General features: G+C 42.5%; 4 non-coding genes across 4 annotated transcripts; all 4 read left to right on the top strand.

Annotated features, from left to right (window-relative positions):
• The first annotated feature begins 4,714 nt into the window (after positions 1–4,714).
• On the top strand, positions 4,715–4,800 carry Trnay-gua. Its single transcript is given in 2 exon segments — positions 4,715–4,751; positions 4,765–4,800. It is a non-coding gene; the product is annotated as a tRNA-Tyr (tRNA).
• Positions 4,801–6,174: 1,374 nt separating this feature from the next.
• On the top strand, positions 6,175–6,260 carry Trnay-gua. Its single transcript is given in 2 exon segments — positions 6,175–6,211; positions 6,225–6,260. It is a non-coding gene; the product is annotated as a tRNA-Tyr (tRNA).
• Positions 6,261–11,839: 5,579 nt separating this feature from the next.
• Positions 11,840–11,925, top strand: Trnay-gua. The gene is given in 2 exon segments: positions 11,840–11,876; positions 11,890–11,925. It is a non-coding gene; the product is annotated as a tRNA-Tyr (tRNA).
• Positions 11,926–13,299: 1,374 nt separating this feature from the next.
• Positions 13,300–13,385, top strand: Trnay-gua. The gene is given in 2 exon segments: positions 13,300–13,336; positions 13,350–13,385. It is a non-coding gene; the product is annotated as a tRNA-Tyr (tRNA).
• The last annotated feature ends 1,818 nt before the right edge of the window (positions 13,386–15,203 follow it).

Here is a 15,203-nt window from a genome sequence, read left to right as displayed (position 1 = left end):
TCAGTTGGTAGAGCGGGGGACTTTAGATTTATAACTGTGATCCCTAGGTCGCTGGTTCGAATCCGGCTCGAAGGATTGTTTTACGTGCACTGCTGTTTAATTTGGGCAAGGTTACATGAAATGTCCTTTCCTTGGAGACTGTAGATTTATGACTGTGATCTCTAGGTCGCTGGTTAAAATCCGGCTTGAAGGATTTTTTTTGTGCACTGCTGTTTATTTTGGTCAAGGTTACGTTGATTGTCCTTTCCATGGACATCCATCCTTCGATAGCTCAGTTGGTAGAACGGGGGACTGTAGATTTATAATTGTGATCCCTTTGTCGCTGGTTCGAATCCGTCTCCAAGGATTTTGTTACGTGCACTGCTGTTTATTGTAGGGAAGGTTACATGGAATGTCCTTTCCTTGGAGACTATAGATTTATTTTGGGCAAGGTTACGTTGATTGTCCTTTCAATGCATATCCATCCTTCGATAGCCCAGTTGGTAGAGCGGGGGGCTGTAGATTTATAATTGTGATCCGAAGTTTGCTGGTTTGAATCCGGCTCGAAAAATGTTTTTAAGTGCCTTGCTGTTTATTTTGGGCAAGGTTACGTTTAATGTCCTTTCCACGTACATCCATCCTTCGATAGCTCAGTTTTGTAGAGCGGGGGGCTGTAGATTTATAATTGTGATCCCTAGGTCGCTGGTTCGAATCCGGCTCGAAAGATGTTTTACGTTCACTGATGTTTATTTTGGGCAAGGTTACGTTGATTGTCCTTTCCATGTACATCCATCCTTCGATAGCTCAATTGGTAGAGCGGGGGACTGTAGATTTATAATTGTGATCCCTAGGTCGCTGGTTCGAATCCGGCTCGAAGTATTTTTTTACGTGCACTGCTGTTTATTATGGGCAAGGTTACATGGAATGTCCTTTCCTTGGAGACTGTAGATATATAATTGTGATCCGAAGGTTGCTGGTTTGAATCCGGCTCGAACAAAGTTTTTAGGTGCCTTGCTGTTTATTTTGGGCAAGGTTACGTTGATTGTCCTTTCCATGTACATCCATCCTTCGATAGCTCAGTTTTGTAGAGCGGGGGACTGTAGATTTATAATTGTGATCCCTAGGTGGCTGGTTCGAATCCGGCTCGAAGTATTTTTTTACGTTCACTGCTGTTTATTTTGGGCAAGGTTACGTTGATTGTCCTTTCCATGTACATCCATCCTTCGATAGCTCAGTTGGTGGAGCGGGGGACTGTAGATTTATAACTGTGATCCCTAGGTCGCTGGTTCGAAACCGGCTCGAAGAATTTTTTACGTTCACTGCTGTTTATTTTGGGCAAGGTTACGTTGATTGTCCTTTTAATGTACATCCATCCTTCGATAGCTCAGTTGGTAGAGCGGGGGACTGTAGATTTATAACTGTGATCCCTAGGTCACTGGTTCGAATACGGCTCGAAGCATTTTTATTACGTTCACTGCTGTTTATTTTAGTCAAGGTTTTGTCGATTGTCCTTTCCATTTACATCCATCATGCGATAGCACAGTTGGTAGAGCGGGGGACTGTAGATTTATAATTGTGATCTCTAGGTCGCTGGTTAAAATCCGGCTTGAAGGATTTTTTATGTGCACTGCTGTTTATTTTGGGCAAGGTTACGTTGATTGTCCTTTCCATGTACATCCATCCTTCGATAGCTCAGTTGGTAGAACGGGGGACTGTAGATTTATAATTGTGATCCCTTGGTCGCTTGTTCGAATCCGTCTCCAAGGATTTTGTTACTTGCACTGCTGTTTATTTTAGGGAAGGTTACATAAAATGTCCTTTCCTTGGAGACTTTAGATTTATTTTGGGCAAGGTTACGTTGATTGTCCTTTCCATGTACATCCATCCTTCGATAGCTCAATTGGTAGAGCGGGGGACTGTAGATTTATATTTGTGATCCCTAGGTCGATGGTTCGAATCCGGCTCGAAGTATTTTTTTCCGTGCACTGCTGTTTATTATGGGCAAGGTTACATGGAATGTCCTTTCCTTGAAGACTGTAGATATATAATTGCGATCCGAAGGTTGCTGGTTTGAATCCGGCTCGAACAATGTTTTTAGGTGCCCTGCTGTTTATTTTGGGCAAGGTTACGTTGATTGTCCTTTCCATGTACATCCATCCTTCGATAGCTCAGTTTTGTAGAGCGGGGGACTGTAGATTTATAATTGTGACCACTAGGTGGCTGGTTCGAATCCTGCTCGAAGAAATTTTTTTAGGTGCACTGCTTTTTTTATTTTGGGTAAGATTACGTTGATTGTCCTTTTAATGTACATACATCCTTCGATAGCTCAGTTGGTAGAGCGGAGGACTGTAGATTTATAATTGGGATCTCTAGGTCGCTGGTTCGAATCCTGCTCGAAGGATTTTTTTACGTGCAATACTGTTTATTTTGGGCAAGTTTACATGATATGTCCTTTCCTTGGAGACTGTAGATTTATAACTGGGATCTCTAGGTCGCTGGTTAAAATCCGGCTTGAAGGATTTTTTATGTGCACTGCTGTTTATTTTGGGCAAGGTTACGTTGATTGTCCTTTCCATGTACATCCATCCTTCGATATCTCAGTTTTGTAGAGCGGGGGACTGTAGATTTATAATTGTGATCCCTAGGTCGCTGGTTCGAATCCGGCTCGAAGTATTTTTTTACGTTCATTGCTGTTTTTTTTTGGGCAAGGTTACGTTGATTGTCCTTTCCATGTACATCCATCCTTCGATAGCACAGTTGGTAGAGCGGAGGACTGTAGATTTATAATTGTGATCCCCAGGTCGCTGGTTCGAATCCGGCTCGAAGGATTTTTTTTATGCTCACTGCTGTTTATTTTGGGCAAGGTTACGTTGATTGTTCATTCCATGTACATCCATCATGCGATAGCTCAGTTGGTAGAGCGGGGGACTGTAGATTTATAATTGTGATCCCTAAATCGCTGGTTCGAATCCGGCTCGAAATTTTTTTTTAGGTGCACTGCTTTTTTATTTTGGCCAAGTTTACGTTGATTGTCCTTTCAATATACATCCATCCTTCGATAGCTCAATCCGTAGAGCGGGGGACTGTAGATTTATAATTGTGATCCCTAGGTCGCTGGTTCGAATCCGGCTCGAAGTATTTTTTTCCGTGCACTGCTGTTTATTATGGGCAAGGTTACATGAAATGTCCTTTCCTTGGAGACTGTAGATTTATGACTGTGATCTCTAGGTCGCTGGTTAAAATCCGGCTTGAAGAATTTTTTATTTGCACTGCTGTTTATTTTGGTCAAGGTTACGTTGATTGTCCTTTCCATGGACATCCATCCTTAGATAGCTCAGTTGGTAGAACGGGGGACTGTAGATTTATAATTGTGATCCCTTGGTCGCTGGTTCGAATCCGGCTCGAACAACGTTTTTAGGTGCCTTGCTGTTTATTTTGGGCAAGGTTACGTTGATTGTCCTTTCCATGTACATCCATTCTTCGATAGCTCAGTTTTGTAGAGCGGGGGACTGTAGATTTATAATTGTGATCCCTAGGTCGCTGGTTCGAATCTGGCTCGAAGTATTTTTTTACGTTCACTGCTGTTTATTTTGGTCAAGGTTACGTTGATTGCCCTTTCAATGCTCATCCAACCTTCGATAGCTCAGTTTTGTAGAGCTGGGGACTGTAGATTTATAATTGTGATCCCTAGATGCTGGGTCGAATCCGGCTCGAAGAATTTTTTTACGTGAGTTGCTGTTTATTTTGGACAGATTACATAGAATGTCCTTTTCTTGGAGACTGTAGATGTATAACTGTGATCCCTAAATCGTTTGTTCGAATCCTGCTCGAAGAAATTTTTTTAGGTGCACTGCTTTTTTTAATTTGGGTAAGATTACGTTGATTGTCCTTTTAATGTACATCCATCCTTCGATAGCTCAGTTGGTAGAGCGGAGGACTGTAGATTTATAATTGTGATCCCTAGGTCGCTGGTTCGAATCCGCCTCGAAGAATTTTTTACGTTCACTGCTGTTTATTTTGGGCAAGGTTACGTTGATTGTCCTTTTAATGTACATCCATCCTTCGATAGCTCAGTTGGTAGAGCGGGGGACTGTAGATTTATAACTGTGATCCCTAGGTCGCTGGTTCGAATCCGACTCGAAGGATTGTTTTACGTGCACTGCTGTTTATTTTGGGCAACGTTACATGAAATGTCCTTTCCTTGGAGACTGTAGATTTATGACTGGGATCTCTAGGTCGCTGGTTAAAATCCGGCTTGAAGGATTTTTTATGTGCACTGCTGTTTATTTTGGTCAAGGTTACGTTGATTGTCCTTTCCATGGACATCCATCCTTCGATAGCTCAGTTGGTAGAACGGGGGACTGTAGATTTATAATTGTGATCCCTTGGTCTCTGGTTGGAATCCGGCTCGAAGACTTTTTTTAAATGCACTGCTTTTTTATTTTGGGCAAGGTCACGTTGATTGTCCTTTCAATGTACATCCATCCTTCGATAGCTCAGTTGGTAGAGCGGGGGGCTGTAGATTTACAATTGTGATCCCTCATTCGCTGGTTCAAATCAGGCTCAAAGGATGTTTTATACATGCGCTTTACGTTGGGCAATGTTACATGGAATTTCATTTTCTTGGAGACTGATTCTAGGTTGCTGGTTCGAATCCGGCTCGAAGAATTTTTTACGTTTACTGCTGTTTATTTTGCTCAAGGTTACGTTGATTGCCCTTTCAATGCTCATCCATCCTTCGATAGCTCAGTTGGTAGAGCGGTGGACTGTAGATTTATAATTGTGATCCCTAGGTCGCTGGTTCGAATCCGGCTCGAAGGATTTTTTTACGTGCACTGCTGTTTATTTTGGGCAAGGTTACATGAAATGTCCTTTACTTGGAGACTGTAGATTTATGACTGGGATCTCTATCTCGCTGGTTAAAATCCGGCTTGAAGGATTTTTTATGTGCACTGCTGTTTATTTTGGTCAAGGTTACGTTGATTGTCCTTTCCATGGACATCCATCCTTCGATAGCTCAGTTGGTAGAACGGGGGACTGTAGATTTATAATTGTGATCCCTTGGTCGCTGGTTCGAATCCGTCTCCAAGGATTTTGTTACATGCACTGCTGTTTATTTTAGGGAAGGTTACATGGAATGTCCTTTCCTTGGAGACTATAGATTTATTTTGGGCAAGGTTACGTTGATTGTCCTTTCAATGCATATCCATCCTTCGATAGCCCAGTTGGTAGAGCGGGGGGCTGTAGATTTATAATTGTGATCCGAAGTTTGCTGGTTTGAATCCGGCTCGAAGGATGTTTTACGTTCACTGCTGTTTATTTTGGGCAAGGTTACGTTGATTGTCCTTTCCACGTACATCCATCCTTCGATAGCTCAATTGGTAGAGCGGGGGACTGTAGATTTATAATTGTGATCCCTAGGTCGCTGGTTCGAATCCGGCTCGAAGTATTTTTTTACGTGCACTGCTGTTTATTATGGGCAAGGTTACATGGAATGTCCTTTCCTTGGATACTGTAGATATATAATTGTGATCCGAAGGTTGCTGGTTTGAATCCTGCTCGAACAATGTTTTTAGGTGCCTTGCTGTTTATTTTGGGCAAGGTTACGTTGATTGTCCTTTCCATGTACATCCATCCTTCGATAGCTCAGTTTTGTAGAGCGGGGGACTGTAGATTTATAATTGTGATCCCTAGGTCGCTGGTTCGAATCCGGCTCGAAGTATTTTTTTACGTTCACTGCTGTTTATTTTGGTCAAGGTTACGTTGATTGCCCTTTCAATGCTCATCCAACCTTCGATAGCTCAGTTTTGTAGAGCGGGGGACTGTAGATTTATAATTGTGATCCCTAGGTCGCTGGTTCGAATCTGGCTCGAAGTATTTTTTTACGTTCACTGCTGTTTATTTTGGTCAAGGTTACGTTGATTGCCCTTTCAATGCTCATCCAACCTTCGATAGCTCAGTTGGTAGAGCGGGGGGCTGTAGATTTACAATTGTGATCCCTCGTTCGCTGGTTCGAATCCGGCTCAAAGGATGTTTTATACATGCGCTTTACGTTGGGCAATGTTACATGGAATTTCATTTTCTTGGAGACTGATCCTAGGTTGCTGGTTCGAATCCGGCTCGAATAATTTTTTACGTTCACTGCTGTTTACTTTGGTCAAGGTTACGTTGATTGCCCTTTCAATGCTCATCCATCCTTCGATAGCTCAGTTGGTAGAGCGGGGGACTGTAGATTTATAACTGTAATCCCTAGGTCGCTGGTTCGAATCCGGCTCGAAGGATTGTTTTACGTGCACTGCTGTTTATTTTGGGCAAGGTTACATGAAATGTCCTTTCCTTGGAGACTGTAGATTTATAATTCTGATCCCCAGGCCGCTAGTTCGAATACGGCTCGAAGGATTTTTTTATGTTCACTGCTGTTTATTTTGGGCAAGATTACGTTGATTGTTCCTTCAATGTACATCCATCATGCGATAGCTCAGTTGGTATAGCGGGGGACTGTAGATTTATAATTGTGATCCCTAAATCGCTGGTCCGAATCCGGCTCGAAATTTTTTTTTAGGTGCACTGCTTTTTTATTTTGGCCAAGTTTACGTTGATCGTCCTTTCAATATACATCCATCCTTCGATAGCTCAATTGGTAGAGCGGGGGACTGTAGATTTATAATTGTGATCCCTAGGTCGCTGGTTCGAATCCGGCTCGAAGTATTTTTTTACGTTCACTGCTGTTTTTTTTGGGCAAGGTTACGTTGATTGTCCTTTCCATGGACATCCATCCTTCGATAGCTCAGTTGGTAGAACGGGGGACTGTAGATTTATAATTGTGATCCCTTTGTCGCTGGTTCGAATCCGTCTCCAAGGATTTTGTTACGTGCACTGCTGTTTATTGTAGGGAAGGTTACATGGAATGTCCTTTCCTTGGAGACTATAGATTTATTTTGGGCAAGGTTACGTTGATTGTCCTTTCAATGCATATCCATCCTTCGATAGCCCAGTTGGTAGAGCGGGGGGCTGTAGATTTATAATTGTGATCCGAAGTTTGCTGGTTTGAATCCGGCTCGAAAAATGTTTTTAAGTGCCTTGCTGTTTATTTTGGGCAAGATTACGTTTAATGTCCTTTCCATGTACATCCATCCTTCGATAGATCAGTTTTGTAGAGCGGGGGGCTGTAGATTTATAATTGTGATCCCTAGATCGCTGGTTCGAATCCGGCTCGAAGGATGTTTTACGTTCACTGATGTTTATTTTGGGCAAGGTTACGTTGATTGTCCTTTCCATGTACATCCATCCTTCGATAGCTCAATTGGTAGAGCGGGGGACTGTAGATTTATAATTGTGATCCCTAGGTCGCTGGTTCGAATCCGGCTCGAAGTATTTTTTACGTGCTCTTCTGTTTATTATGGGCAAGGTTACATGGAATGTCCTTTCCTTGGAGACTGTAGATATATAATTGTGATCCGAAGGTTGCTGGTTTGAATCCGGCTCGAACAATGTTCTTAGGTGCCTTGCTGTTTATTTTGCGCAAGGTTACGTTGATTGTCCTTTCCATGTACATCCATCCTTCGATAGCTCAGTTTTGTAGAGCGGGGGACTGTAGATTTATAATTGTGATCCCTAGGTGGCTGGTTCGAATCCGGCTCGAAGTATTTTTTTACGTTCACTGCTGTTTTTTTTGGGCAAGGTTACGTTGATTGTCCTTTCCATGGACATCCATCCTTCGATAGCTCAGTTGGTAGAACGGGGGACTGTAGATTTATAATTGTGATCCCTTGGTCGCTGGTTCGAATCCGTCTCCAAGGATTTTGTTACTTGCACTGCTGTTTATTTTAGGGAAGGTTACATGGAATGTCCTTTCCTTGGAGACTTTAGATTTATTTTGGGCAAGGTTACGTTGATTGTCCTTTTCATGTACATCCATCCTTCGATAGCTCAATTGGTAGAGCGGGGGACTGTAGATTTATATTTGTGATCCCTAGGTCGATGGTTCGAATCCGGCTCGAAGTATTTTTTTCCGTGCACTGCTGTTTATTATGGGCAAGGTTACATGGAATGTCCTTTCCTTGAAGACTGTAGATATATAATTGCGATCCGAAGGTTGCTGGTTTGAATCCGGCTCGAACAAAGTTTTTAGGTGCCTTGCTGTTTATTTTGGGCAAGGTTACGTTGATTGTCCTTTCCATGTACATCCATCCTTCGATAGCTCAGTTTTGTAGAGCGGGGGACTGTAGATTTATAATTGTGATCCCTAGGTGGCTGGTTCGAATCCGGCTCGAAGTATTTTTTTACGTTCACTGCTGTTTATTTTGGGCAAGGTTACGTTGATTGTCCTTTCCATGTACATCCATCCTTCGATAGCTCAGTTGGTGGAGCGGGGGACTGTAGATTTATAACTGTGATCCCTAGGTCGCTGGTTCGAATCCGGCTCGAAGAATTTTTTACGTTCACTGCTGTTTATTTTGGGCAAGGTTACGTTGATTGTCCTTTTAATGTACATCCATCCTTCGATAGCTCAGTTGGTAGAGCGGGGGACTGTAGATTTATAACTGTGATCCCTAGGTCACTGGTTCGAATACGGCTCGAAGCATTTTTATTACGTTCACTGCTGTTTATTTTAGTCAAGGTTTTGTCGATTGTCCTTTCCATTTACATCCATCATGCGATAGCACAGTTGGTAGAGCGGGGGACTGTAGATTTATAATTGTGATCTCTAGGTCGCTGGTTAAAATCCGGCTTGAAGGATTTTTTATGTGCACTGCTGTTTATTTTGGGCAAGGTTACGTTGATTGTCCTTTCCATGTACATCCATCCTTCGATAGCTCAGTTGGTAGAACGGGGGACTGTAGATTTATAATTGTGATCCCTTGGTCGCTTGTTCGAATCCGTCTCCAAGGATTTTGTTACTTGCACTGCTGTTTATTTTAGGGAAGGTTACATAAAATGTCCTTTCCTTGGAGACTTTAGATTTATTTTGGGCAAGGTTACGTTGATTGTCCTTTCCATGTACATCCATCCTTCGATAGCTCAATTGGTAGAGCGGGGGACTGTAGATTTATATTTGTGATCCCTAGGTCGATGGTTCGAATCCGGCTCGAAGTATTTTTTTCCGTGCACTGCTGTTTATTATGGGCAAGGTTACATGGAATGTCCTTTCCTTGAAGACTGTAGATATATAATTGCGATCCGAAGGTTGCTGGTTTGAATCCGGCTCGAACAATGTTTTTAGGTGCCTTGCTGTTTATTTTGGGCAAGGTTACGTTGATTGTCCTTTCCATGTACATCCATCCTTCGATAGCTCAGTTTTGTAGAGCGGGGGACTGTAGATTTATAATTGTGACCACTAGGTGGCTGGTTCGAATCCTGCTCGAAGAAATTTTTTTAGGTGCACTGCTTTTTTTATTTTGGGTAAGATTACGTTGATTGTCCTTTTAATGTACATACATCCTTCGATAGCTCAGTTGATAGAGCGGAGGACTGTAGATTTATAATTGGGATCTCTAGGTCGCTGGTTCGAATCCTGCTCGAAGGATTTTTTTACGTGCAATACTGTTTATTTTGGGCAAGTTTACATGATATGTCCTTTCCTTGGAGACTGTAGATTTATAACTGGGATCTCTAGGTCGCTGGTTAAAATCCGGCTTGAAGGATTTTTTATGTGCACTGCTGTTTATTTTGGGCAAGGTTACGTTGATTGTCCTTTCCATGTACATCCATCCTTCGATATCTCAGTTTTGTAGAGCGGGGGACTGTAGATTTATAATTGTGATCCCTAGGTCGCTGGTTCGAATCCGGCTCGAAGTATTTTTTTACGTTCATTGCTGTTTTTTTTTGGGCAAGGTTACGTTGATTGTCCTTTCCATGTACATCCATCCTTCGATAGCACAGTTGGTAGAGCGGAGGACTGTAGATTTATAATTGTGATCCCCAGGTCGCTGGTTCGAATCCGGCTCGAAGGATTTTTTTTATGCTCACTGCTGTTTATTTTGGGCAAGGTTACGTTGATTGTTCATTCCATGTACATCCATCATGCGATAGCTCAGTTGGTAGAGCGGGGGACTGTAGATTTATAATTGTGATCCCTAAATCGCTGGTTCGAATCCGGCTCGAAATTTTTTTTTAGGTGCACTGCTTTTTTATTTTGGCCAAGTTTACGTTGATTGTCCTTTCAATATACATCCATCCTTCGATAGCTCAATCCGTAGAGCGGGGGACTGTAGATTTATAATTGTGATCCCTAGGTCGCTGGTTCGAATCCGGCTCGAAGTATTTTTTTCCGTGCACTGCTGTTTATTATGGGCAAGGTTACATGAAATGTCCTTTCCTTGGAGACTGTAGATTTATGACTGTGATCTCTAGGTCGCTGGTTAAAATCCGGCTTGAAGAATTTTTTATTTGCACTGCTGTTTATTTTGGTCAAGGTTACGTTGATTGTCCTTTCCATGGACATCCATCCTTAGATAGCTCAGTTGGTAGAACGGGGGACTGTAGATTTATAATTGTGATCCCTTGGTCGCTGGTTCGAATCCGGCTCGAACAACGTTTTTAGGTGCCTTGCTGTTTATTTTGGGCAAGGTTACGTTGATTGTCCTTTCCATGTACATCCATTCTTCGATAGCTCAGTTTTGTAGAGCGGGGGACTGTAGATTTATAATTGTGATCCCTAGGTCGCTGGTTCGAATCTGGCTCGAAGTATTTTTTTACGTTCACTGCTGTTTATTTTGGTCAAGGTTACGTTGATTGCCCTTTCAATGCTCATCCAACCTTCGATAGCTCAGTTTTGTAGAGCTGGGGACTGTAGATTTATAATTGTGATCCCTAGATGCTGGGTCGAATCCGGCTCGAAGAATTTTTTTACGTGAGTTGCTGTTTATTTTGGACAGATTACATAGAATGTCCTTTTCTTGGAGACTGTAGATGTATAACTGTGATCCCTAAATCGTTTGTTCGAATCCTGCTCGAAGAAATTTTTTTAGGTGCACTGCTTTTTTTAATTTGGGTAAGATTACGTTGATTGTCCTTTTAATGTACATCCATCCTTCGATAGCTCAGTTGGTAGAGCGGAGGACTGTAGATTTATAATTGTGATCCCTAGGTCGCTGGTTCGAATCCGCCTCGAAGAATTTTTTACGTTCACTGCTGTTTATTTTGGGCAAGGTTACGTTGATTGTCCTTTTAATGTACATCCATCCTTCGATAGCTCAGTTGGTAGAGCGGGGGACTGTAGATTTATAACTGTGATCCCTAGGTCGCTGGTTCGAATCCGACTCGAAGGATTGTTTTACGTGCACTGCTGTTTATTTTGGGCAACGTTACATGAAATGTCCTTTCCTTGGAGACTGTAGATTTATGACTGGGATCTCTAGGTCGCTGGTTAAAATCCGGCTTGAAGGATTTTTTATGTGCACTGCTGTTTATTTTGGTCAAGGTTACGTTGATTGTCCTTTCCATGGACATCCATCCTTCGATAGCTCAGTTGGTAGAACGGGGGACTGTAGATTTATAATTGTGATCCCTTGGTCTCTGGTTGGAATCCGGCTCGAAGACTTTTTTTAAATGCACTGCTTTTTTATTTTGGGCAAGGTCACGTTGATTGTCCTTTCAATGTACATCCATCCTTCGATAGCTCAGTTGGTAGAGCGGGGGGCTGTAGATTTACAATTGTGATCCCTCATTCGCTGGTTCAAATCAGGCTCAAAGGATGTTTTATACATGCGCTTTACGTTGGGCAATGTTACATGGAATTTCATTTTCTTGGAGACTGATTCTAGGTTGCTGGTTCGAATCCGGCTCGAAGAATTTTTTACGTTTACTGCTGTTTATTTTGCTCAAGGTTACGTTGATTGCCCTTTCAATGCTCATCCATCCTTCGATAGCTCAGTTGGTAGAGCGGTGGACTGTAGATTTATAATTGTGATCCCTAGGTCGCTGGTTCGAATCCGGCTCGAAGGATTTTTTTACGTGCACTGCTGTTTATTTTGGGCAAGGTTACATGAAATGTCCTTTACTTGGAGACTGTAGATTTATGACTGGGATCTCTATCTCGCTGGTTAAAATCCGGCTTGAAGGATTTTTTATGTGCACTGCTGTTTATTTTGGTCAAGGTTACGTTGATTGTCCTTTCCATGGACATCCATCCTTCGATAGCTCAGTTGGTAGAACGGGGGACTGTAGATTTATAATTGTGATCCCTTGGTCGCTGGTTCGAATCCGTCTCCAAGGATTTTGTTACATGCACTGCTGTTTATTTTAGGGAAGGTTACATGGAATGTCCTTTCCTTGGAGACTATAGATTTATTTTGGGCAAGGTTACGTTGATTGTCCTTTCAATGCATATCCATCCTTCGATAGCCCAGTTGGTAGAGCGGGGGGCTGTAGATTTATAATTGTGATCCGAAGTTTGCTGGTTTGAATCCGGCTCGAAGGATGTTTTACGTTCACTGCTGTTTATTTTGGGCAAGGTTACGTTGATTGTCCTTTCCACGTACATCCATCCTTCGATAGCTCAATTGGTAGAGCGGGGGACTGTAGATTTATAATTGTGATCCCTAGGTCGCTGGTTCGAATCCGGCTCGAAGTATTTTTTTACGTGCACTGCTGTTTATTATGGGCAAGGTTACATGGAATGTCCTTTCCTTGGATACTGTAGATATATAATTGTGATCCGAAGGTTGCTGGTTTGAATCCTGCTCGAACAATGTTTTTAGGTGCCTTGCTGTTTATTTTGGGCAAGGTTACGTTGATTGTCCTTTCCATGTACATCCATCCTTCGATAGCTCAGTTTTGTAGAGCGGGGGACTGTAGATTTATAATTGTGATCCCTAGGTCGCTGGTTCGAATCCGGCTCGAAGTATTTTTTTACGTTCACTGCTGTTTATTTTGGTCAAGGTTACGTTGATTGCCCTTTCAATGCTCATCCAACCTTCGATAGCTCAGTTTTGTAGAGCGGGGGACTGTAGATTTATAATTGTGATCCCTAGGTCGCTGGTTCGAATCTGGCTCGAAGTATTTTTTTACGTTCACTGCTGTTTATTTTGGTCAAGGTTACGTTGATTGCCCTTTCAATGCTCATCCAACCTTCGATAGCTCAGTTGGTAGAGCGGGGGGCTGTAGATTTACAATTGTGATCCCTCGTTCGCTGGTTCGAATCCGGCTCAAAGGATGTTTTATACATGCGCTTTACGTTGGGCAATGTTACATGGAATTTCATTTTCTTGGAGACTGATCCTAGGTTGCTGGTTCGAATCCGGCTCGAATAATTTTTTACGTTCACTGCTGTTTACTTTGGTCAAGGTTACGTTGATTGCCCTTTCAATGCTCATCCATCCTTCGATAGCTCAGTTGGTAGAGCGGGGGACTGTAGATTTATAACTGTAATCCCTAGGTCGCTGGTTCGAATCCGGCTCGAAGGATTGTTTTACGTGCACTGCTGTTTATTTTGGGCAAGGTTACATGAAATGTCCTTTCCTTGGAGACTGTAGATTTATAATTCTGATCCCCAGGCCGCTAGTTCGAATACGGCTCGAAGGATTTTTTTATGTTCACTGCTGTTTATTTTGGGCAAGATTACGTTGATTGTTCCTTCAATGTACATCCATCATGCGATAGCTCAGTTGGTATAGCGGGGGACTGTAGATTTATAATTGTGATCCCTAAATCGCTGGTCCGAATCCGGCTCGAAATTTTTTTTTAGGTGCACTGCTTTTTTATTTTGGCCAAGTTTACGTTGATCGTCCTTTCAATATACATCCATCCTTCGATAGCTCAATTGGTAGAGCGGGGGACTGTAGATTTATAATTGTGATCCCTAGGTCGCTGGTTCGAATCCGGCTCGAAGTATTTTTTTACGTTCACTGCTGTTTTTTTTGGGCAAGGTTACGTTGATTGTCCTTTCCATGGACATCCATCCTTCGATAGCTCAGTTGGTAGAACGGGGGACTGTAGATTTATAATTGTGATCCCTTTGTCGCTGGTTCGAATCCGTCTCCAAGGATTTTGTTACGTGCACTGCTGTTTATTGTAGGGAAGGTTACATGGAATGTCCTTTCCTTGGAGACTATAGATTTATTTTGGGCAAGGTTACGTTGATTGTCCTTTCAATGCATATCCATCCTTCGATAGCCCAGTTGGTAGAGCGGGGGGCTGTAGATTTATAATTGTGATCCGAAGTTTGCTGGTTTGAATCCGGCTCGAAAAATGTTTTTAAGTGCCTTGCTGTTTATTTTGGGCAAGATTACGTTTAATGTCCTTTCCATGTACATCCATCCTTCGATAGATCAGTTTTGTAGAGCGGGGGGCTGTAGATTTATAATTGTGATCCCTAGATCGCTGGTTCGAATCCGGCTCGAAGGATGTTTTACGTTCACTGATGTTTATTTTGGGCAAGGTTACGTTGATTGTCCTTTCCATGTACATCCATCCTTCGATAGCTCAATTGGTAGAGCGGGGGACTGTAGATTTATAATTGTGATCCCTAGGTCGCTGGTTCGAATCCGGCTCGAAGTATTTTTTACGTGCTCTTCTGTTTATTATGGGCAAGGTTACATGGAATGTCCTTTCCTTGGAGACTGTAGATATATAATTGTGATCCGAAGGTTGCTGGTTTGAATCCGGCTCGAACAATGTTCTTAGGTGCCTTGCTTTTTTTTTTGCGCAAGGTTACGTTGATTGTCCTTTCCATGTACATCCATCCTTCGATAGCTCAGTTTTGTAGAGCGGGGGACTGTAGATTTATAATTGTGATCCCTAGGTGGCTGGTTCGAATCCGGCTCGAAGTATTTTTTTACGTTCACTGCTGTTTTTTTTGGGCAAGGTTACGTTGATTGTCCTTTCCATGGACATCCATCCTTCGATAGCTCAGTTGGTAGAACGGGGGACTGTAGATTTATAATTGTGATCCCTTGGTCGCTGGTTCGAATCCGTCTCCAAGGATTTTGTTACTTGCACTGCTGTTTATTTTAGGGAAGGTTACATGGAATGTCCTTTCCTTGGAGACTTTAGATTTATTTTGGGCAAGGTTACGTTGATTGTCCTTTTCATGTACATCCATCCTTCGATAGCTCAATTGGTAGAGCGGGGGACTGTAGATTTATATTTGTGATCCCTAGGTCGATGGTTCGAATCCGGCTCGAAGTATTTTTTTCCGTGCACTGCTGTTTATTATGGGCAAGGTTACATGGAATGTCCTTTCCTTGAAGACTGTAGATATATAATTGCGATCCGAAGGTTGC

The sequence above is a fragment of the Nematostella vectensis genome, chromosome 3, assembly GCF_932526225.1.
Source record: "Nematostella vectensis chromosome 3, jaNemVect1.1, whole genome shotgun sequence".
Lineage (NCBI taxonomy): Eukaryota > Metazoa > Cnidaria > Anthozoa > Actiniaria > Edwardsiidae > Nematostella > Nematostella vectensis.
This window is presented reverse-complemented; position numbering and strand designations above follow the sequence as displayed.